Source organism: Coregonus clupeaformis, chromosome 6, assembly GCF_020615455.1.
Source record: "Coregonus clupeaformis isolate EN_2021a chromosome 6, ASM2061545v1, whole genome shotgun sequence".
In the NCBI taxonomy this organism is placed as follows: Eukaryota; Metazoa; Chordata; class Actinopteri; order Salmoniformes; family Salmonidae; genus Coregonus; species Coregonus clupeaformis.
In genome coordinates this window covers 45,907,819-45,916,749 of record NC_059197.1, presented here as the reverse complement: position 1 = coordinate 45,916,749, position 8,931 = coordinate 45,907,819, and positions in this window count along the sequence as shown.

Below are 8,931 nucleotides of genomic sequence, written 5' to 3'. Positions count from 1 at the left end.
AAACATTGTACAATTGGCGCCCGAAGTCAGTATGCATGCGCCCGGCCCACCACAAGTAGTCGCTAGACCATAAGCAATACGCACATATATGCATTGCCAAACAACGCTACTGCCACCTTTTGGTTTGGAGTATTTGAACAAGGTTGAGTGGCTGACGACTTCCAAGGTCTTTGCTGTGTGGACACATAAGAGATTGACTGCCGACACTCTGTTCAGAGGTGCTAAGTACTGTCGGCAGGCAAACGTTTGACAATCCTACCGGTGTGTCTGAGCTTTTAGAGGAGGGGAGACACCCTTCTGTGCGTCTGTCACAGCTGAAGACCAACACAGAGGAAAAGGGCTGTTGGTCTGAGAGGAGGAGTGAAAAGGAAGGAAGGGGGAGTGATCAGGGCCTAATGTTCTCAATAGTCCAGAGAGAGGAGTGTGAGAAAGCCATCAAGGAGACCACACCTCTGTTAAAATGAAGAAGCACCAGTAACCCCAACCCCCTCTGCTTCCTCCCCTCCATGTCCAGCCCTGGCCCCTTTCTACTCCCCCCTCCCCAGACCCTCACTACCACTGGTGGTCCTGGAGGTAAAGCTCAGTGTTGCCAGATTGGGTAGTTTCACACCTTTAAAAAAAATGGAATGCAAGAAAACATACAAACCCCGCCCAACCAGCTCACAGAGCAAGCTGTTAAAATGTGGCTAGTTTTTAGTGGATTGTGCAGGATTTTGGTTCTGATTGTGCTAGAAAGTGTCAGTAGAATCTGGCAACACTGGTAGAGCTATACCAGCTTTGGGATGGGGAAGAAACCCAAACAGTCTCAGAGCAGCCTCTGAGTTGGCTGGTTCAGCCTCTGTTAAACCCAAAAAATGGTCCTATATTTTACTTTAAGAGTGAAAAACATCAGATTTGTTCATGTTTAGTCTCTGGAAGACTATACATAGACTGAAAACTCAGAGTGGATCCTGCTGAACAACTAGCAGTGAGTAATGATAGGATGTGTAAAATGAACATCGAGGGATAGAGATACTGGACATGCCTAGCTCTGGAACACAGTCCTAGTGGTGCTAGGATTCTTCACTGATTTATTTAGCTCTTAATGAAAGAAGAGAGAAGACAATGGAGGGAAAGGCAAACAGAGAGGAAAGAGGAGGGGAAGCTGCTGGTACTTTGGGAGACGATGATGAGTTGTATCTTGTTTGCTGAGGTGCCAAGATAATTCACTGTAGAACAGTAGAGGACTCCCACATACTACCGCATAACTGATAGATCTCTGCTGCTAAGAGAGGCCCACACTCTCACACTCAGAGTACTTACATAGAGCGTAATGTACCCTTTGGGGTCATGCACCGAATGCCCTGACTGCACATGTACATGTGCAAGCACACACACACAGACATAACTGATTTACTGGCTCCCTGAAGGCCTGATAAAACACTGTCTGCATGACCTCACTTCCTGTTGCTGCAGCCAGGGGATGGATAGGACAGTAACCCGCTGAGGGGTAGAGGAGAGGAGGACACACACACACACACATACATTTCCACTCGGGGTGTTTTACTGGCTGGGAATCTGCCCCCCTCACCTTTCCTGTGTCATGTTTTAGGGGAGGTGGTCTGATCCTGACCTCCACATTGGCCCACAAACAAATTAAATAAATTTGTCCTTTGGGGGTTAATAATGTTTTACATTCTATCTATCTATATACCAGTTATAAAACCAAACCTCAACTCTCAGTCTCAATTACAGTTCCAGCAAGTTTAAGGATGATGTCTGACGTGATGACATCATGAGGTTTTCCAACTTCTGTCCCTCGTCGCTTAAATCATCCTTCAATATGAATTCATCTTAAATAGTAGTTTGCCTACTGATGTCTGCCTTTAAATTATAGTATGGCTATATAGGGAAATGACTTTTTGGAAGTAAACCCCATCACTCAAGCTTGTGGCGTCAAGCGAGTTTTAGAAGATACATTTTCAGCGGACAACTTTCTTCTTTAATCGGTGCAATGTGCCGAGGAGTGAGGAAAAACCTGGCCACATTTCCTGGCAAGTCCTGGTAGAATCTACTCCCATATGGACCATGACTTCAGATCAGTCCTCAGCAAAACTGCGATGATGAAAATGGTCAGATGGTAATTACTACGAATGGCTTCTTCAAACAGGCAAGATGACAGAGGTACCGGGAGGCCAAGGCCAGACTCAGCGAGATGACTGAGCACATAGGGTGCGTCCCAAATGGCACCCTATTCACAGTGAACTACTTTTGACCAGTGCATTACACAGGGAATAGGGGGCTGTAGGAGCTTTTGTCATGTTTGTGTTCTATTTATGTCATCTCTATACTTACCTGTTTAGCACCCGACTAGCTAGGTCTTTTAAATGTGTCTATATTTGCACTTAGATTATAATTTTTTAAGACAAAATTGATGAAGGACGATGATTATGAAGACTAAATACATAAAATGTAAATGTTTGGACACAGGGTTTTGTTCTTTCTGGATTCCACTAAAATGACGCTATTAGAGATCTCGCACATGACTGCAAGGGCTGGGAAATGACCTCGGCCTTCAACTTTGTCAAATTCACCCGTTCGCTTTTCGTCAACTGATTCCTTGCTTCCTTTGTTGGGTAGTAGTTACAATACCATGCATTTTTTTAAACGTACGTTTGCTCGACACTTTCTGAAATGTCATAATATGCTGTCTACTGGACATCTGCGGTCTTGTTACACTACCACTGTTCCTGAGGTACAGCATTTTCTTAAAGAAAGAAAAGGGCAAATTAAGTCATACAATCAAAATCTTGACACACAGGTCCATGCACGCATGCAAATGAACATGTGCACACACACACACACATTTGGAGATTCTTTAAAATTCTTCTTTATAAAATAAAAATATATATTTATATTTTGGGGCAGCAGCATACCACCCTGCATCCCACTGCTGGCTTGCCTCTGAATCTAAGCAGGGTTGGTCCTGGTCGGTCCTTGGATGGGAGATCAGATGCTGCTGGAAGTGGTGTTGGAGGGCTAAAATAAAATATCCCAATGCCCCAGGGCAGTGATTGGGGACATTGCCCTGTGTCTTTCGGATGGGAAGTTAAACGGGTGTCCTGACTCTCTGTGGTCACTAAAGATCCCATGGCACTTATTGTAAGAGTAGGGGTGTTAACCCTGGTGTACTGGCTAAATTCCCAATACCATCACGGCCACCTAATCATCCCCAGCTTCCAATTGGCTCATTCATCCCCCCTCCTCTCCCCTGTAACTATTCCCCAGGTCGTTGCTGTAAATGAGAACGTGTTCTCAGTCAACTTACCTGGTAAAATAAAAAATAATTGTGTGGGTGGGAACTAGTGTGCCTGAATGCACAGACAATTTTCAACCGCATCATATCGTACTATTTTTGTTTGTGACAATGATTTAAGAAAATAAGGAAAATAAATGGACTAAACCTATTATTGGATTTCTCAACAAAAAAAAAATATTGTGCGCATTGGAATTATCCCCAGGTCACTAGTAAGTGGCATCAATAACTTTTTTGTATTTGCCACTACAAAACTGGTGAGATGACAGGGAGGCTAAGGCCAGACTTCCCAAATGACACTCTATTCACTGTGTACTACTTCTGACGGTACAAAACATTAGGAACACCTTCCTAATATTGAGCTGCACCCCCTTTCACCCTCAGAACGGCCTCAATTCGTCAGGGTGTTGAAAGTGTTCCACAGGGTTGCTGGCCCACGTTGACTCCAATGCTTCCCACAGTTGTGTCAAGTTGGCTGGATGTCCTTTGGGTGGTGGACCATTCTTGATTCACATGGGAAACTGTTGAGAGTGAAAAACCCAGCACTGTTGCAGTTCTTGACACACTCAAACCGGCACCAACTACCATACCCCGTTCAAAGGCACTTCAATCTTTTGTCTTTCCCAGTCACCCTCTGAATGGCACACATACACAATCCATGCCTCAATTGTCTCAAGGGTTAAAAATCATTATTTAACCTGTCTCCTCCCCTTCATCTACACTGAGTGAAGTGGATTTAACAGGTGACATCAATAAGGGATCATAATGTTTATCTGGTCAGTCTATGTCATGGAAATAGCAGGTGTTCCTAATATTTTGTACTCAGTGTATAGGGAATAGGTGTCCATTTCAGACATAAACCAAGCCAGCAACATGCACCAAATAAATGGTTACGAGGATAATGTTTATAATGTGATCCCTCTGCTTGCACCTCTTCCTCCCCTGTGTCTGTCTGGATGCCTCTCATTTATCACTGGTTCCTGGATGAATATAGCCCACTAACGAGCACTCAAGACATCTACCCCCCACAGGAGTTATATTACCACTCAATCTCGGGGGACTAAGTCCCATAACAGACACATACTGTATATCCCTTTCAGTTTCCATGTAAACAAACATGTCAACAGTCCGAGCATTAAATGCTACAAATATGTTACTCAACATGAAATGTGTATCTCAAGTCTCAGGAGTCAAAACAAATGCTTGCCATCACCATCTCCACTTCCTATCAATCATGGTGTCCTTAACAGTTTAACTTCTCAGCCTGGCCTTAGAGCCATTCAAAACACATTCACTTCTAGGTAAAATCTCACAGAAACTGAAGCCTCTTATTGTCTAACTAGCTGCTGAGAGTTCATACTCATACTCACATTGGCCCACATAACATACAGTGGGGAAAAAAAGTATTTAGTCAGCCACCAATTGTGCAAGTTCTCCCACTTAAAAAGATGAGAGAGGCCTGTAATTTTCATCATAGGTACACGTCACCTATGACAGACAAAATGAGAATTTTTTTTCAAGAAAATGACATTGTAGGATTTTTAATGAATTTATTTGCGAATTATGGTGGAAAATAAGTATTTGGTCAATAACAAAAGTTTCTCAATACTTTGTTATATACCATTTGTTGGCAATGACACAGGTCAAACGTTTTCTGTAAGTCTTCACAAGGTTTTCACACACTGTTGCTGGTATTTTGGCCCATTCCTCCATGCAGATCTCCTCTAGAGCAGTGATGTTTTGGGGCTGTCGCTGGGCAACACAGACTTTCAACTCCCTCCAAAGATTTTCTATGGGGTTGAGATCTGCAGACTGGCTAGGCCACTCCAGGACCTTGAAATGCTTCTTACGAAGCCACTCCTTCGTTGCCCGGGCGGTGTGTTTGGGATCATTGTCATGCTGAAAGACCCAGCCACGTTTCATCTTCAATGCCCTTGCTGATGGAAGGAGGTTTTCACTCAAAATCTCACGATACATGGCCCCATTCATTCTTTCCTTTACACGGATCAGTCGTCCTGGTCCCTTTGCAAAAAAACAGCCCCAAAGCTTGATGTTTCCACCCCCATGCTTCACAGTAGGTATGGTGTTCTTTGGATGCAACTCAGCATTCTTTGTCCTCCAAACATGACGAGTTGAGTTTTTACCATATTTTGGTTTCATCTGACCATATGACATTCTCCCAATCATCTTCTGGATCATCCAAATGCACTCTAGCAAACTTCAGACGGGCCTGGACATGTACTGGCTTAAGCAGGGGGACACGTCTGGCACTGCAGGATTTGAGTCCCTGGCGGCGTAGTGTGTTACTGATGGTAGGCTTTGTTACTTTGGTCCCAGCTCTCTGCAGGTCATTCACTAGGTCCCCCCGTGTGGTTCTGGGATTTTTGCTCACCGTTCTTGTGATCATTTTGACCCCACGGGGTGAGATCTTGCGTGGAGCCCCAGATCGAGGGAGATTATCAGTGGTCTTGTATGTCTTCCATTTCCTAATAATTGCTCCCACAGTTGATTTCTTCAAACCAAGCTGCTTACCTATTGCAGATTTCAGTCTTCCCAGCCTGGTGCAGGTCTACAATTTTGTTTCTGGTGTCCTTTGACAGCTCTTTGGTCTTGGCCATAGTGGAGTTTGGAGTGTGACTGTTTGAGGTTGTGGACATGTGTCTTTTATACTGATAACAAGTTCAAACAGGTGCCATTAATACAGGTAACGAGTGGAGGACAGAGGAGCCTCTTAAAGAAGAAGTTACAGGTCTGTGAGAGCCAGAAATCTTGCTTGTTTGTAGGTGACCAAATACTTATTTTCCACCCTAATTCGCAAATAAATTCATTAAAAATCCTACAATGTGATGTTCTGGATTTTTTTTTCTCATTTTGTCTGTCATAGTTGACGTGTACCTATGATGAAAATTACAGGCCTCTCTCATCTTTTTAAGTGGGAGAACTTGCACAATTGGTGGCTGACTAAATACTTTTTTTCCCCACTGTAACTATGCTATGACGGTTGTTTTTATGATCAAACTTCATGTTTAGCTGTTGAAAGCTATTTGAATCATACTATAGCCACTTACACAATGTTTCAACATGAAGGAAAAAAGTGCATGCATGTGTCTTTCACATGACGTCATCTCTTCCAAGCTGCTGCACACTTGGTGAGGCCAGACCTGGGTTCAAATATTATTTGATATATTTTCAATTACTTTAGCTGCCTTTGATTGAGCTTGCCTGGTGCAATTTAACCAATAGAACAGTTGCAAAACTGTGAAACCCACCCCATCTGGTACTCCAGGAAGTAGAGGATTCCCACAAAAGACTATACACATAGACTGAAAACTCAGAGTGGATCCTGCTGAACAACTAGCAGTGAGTAATGATAGGATGTGTAAACAGAACACAGAGGGATAGAGAGCAACTGGACATGCCTAGCTCTGGAACACAGTCCTAGTGGTGCTAGGATTCTTCACTGATTTATTTAGTTCTTAATGAAAGAAGAGAGAAGACAATGGAGGGAAAGGCAAACAGAGAGGAAAGAGGAGGGGAAGCTGCTGGTACTTTGGGAGACGTTGATGAGTTGTATCTTGTTTGCTGAGGTGCCAAGATACATGTCTTTCACATGACGTCATCTTTTCCAAGCTGCTGCTTGTATTTATACCTTTTATTACACACTTGTTGAGGCCAGACCTGGGTTCAAATATGATTTGATATATTTTCAATTACTTTAGCTGCCTTTGATTGAGCTTGCCTGGTGCAATTTAACCAATAGAACAGTCGCAAAACTGTGAAACCCACCCATCTGGCACTCCAGGCAGGCTAAAGCAAATGCTCAAAGTGTTGGAAAGACTTAAAATAGTATTTGAACCCAGGTCTGGGTGAGGACAGTTCAGGCAACATGACCCAGCCCAGAGATGGGTGGATAAGCAGCACTGGGAGAGGAGGATCCTTTGGCTGGGACTGTGTTCAATCTCTATGTGTTACACAATATCTTGCTCTTGCTATCTAGTCAACAATGCTATTCTGAAACTTCACAATAGGTCAGAAAGCTGAATTAGGATGGGGCATTGAGGGCAGTCAAGTTCACTCTATCCTCTCTAGACTGCATAATAAGAGCATATGGTATTTTGTATATAGAACATACAGTAATAAGTAGAAAATGGTCCCAGCAGACACAGGCTGGAAATTGAGTTGAGAATATAAAACTGTGGTATTACTCGTGAGGAGAGGGCAATGAGTGTTGGGTTATAAGAGAACAGCCACAGACAGATGAACGCAGACAGGCAGACAGACGCACACACACACACACACACACACACACACACACACACACACACACACACACACACACACACATCTTTCCACTTGCTCTGCATGGATGGTGATTAAGTTAGTGCCAGTTAGTGTGTGGACTGTGGTTTCATCACAAGGTGTGGTAAGCTAAACCTGGAGTGTCTGAGTTCTAACACGGGTGGACTTTCCCTGGTCTTCTCCTCGACATTACACCCGGCTAGCTTTCCATAGGTCTGCAGGGAGACAACATGGCAACAGGGTCACTATCTGTCACATAGAGGGCAGACTCGCACCTTGTGTGTGACATAATGTTCAAACATACTCAAACACAAGTTGATGAAAAGAGACAAGGCAATGGAAGGGGATGGAGAGGAGGGTCAGACTATCAACCACAGAAACAAAGAGACTGATGCACAAGGGGCCAAAAATGAGACAAAGGCTATGGCCAGGCCAGACATATGAAAACGGTTAAGGATACTAGAAGCAAGTTTATTTTATGAGGGGAGGTAAAATGCTGTGGCTTTTTGTACACATGACGTCTGCAGCGTCGTATAGACACTAAGGTCTTATCCTGAGCAAATTGTTTATTTAGTATAACAACATCTGTGGCATTCAAAGGGATTGCACAAGTAGCATACCTGAGCTCAAGCGAAACCGCTACTGTGCCTGTGGTCTTAAACTAGACCCAACTTGCCCTTGTCTCAAAAACTGGGCAAGTGATGTTCAATGAAGTCAGTTTAATCCTAGCCAACTGGCACAACTCCTTCTGTTTCTGTTCCTTTCCTATTGTCCTATCTGTTTGCTCTTGTTGAACCTTGATTTCACCCTCCGGTAAAGCTACTCTACCAGCACATTTACCATCATTTACCTTATAATTAGTGTTTTTCTCCCAGAACAAGCTTTACACTCCACCAGCAGGTTCACAGGTGGCTACTTTGGAGGAAAGCCAAGTCTGGCACTGCACTGGAAAACAAAAGCACTGTTTCTTCTGCCTTAGCTTTCATTTTATTTTACAAGCCTCCATCTCCCTTCGTCCACCTCCCAGTGAGATCTAGTGCTGTTTGTTTTCCATTGGCATATGTGATCAAGCCAGGGGGCACAACACATGCCCCTTCAGCAGCAGCATAGAGGCCCCATTGGTTCCAGGGCAGACTGTTTGTAGACAGGGGACCAGGGCTGAGGGCAACTCAACAGCCCTTCCAACTGGTCCCGCCTAAACTCTGGCGAATGTTTATCCCTGACAGACTGACTCCTCCAGTTGAGTTTTCTTCTGTATACTTATTTGTTTATTGGGATCCCCATTAGCTTTTGCAGAAGCAGCAGCTACTCTTCCTGGGGTCCACAAAAAACACAAC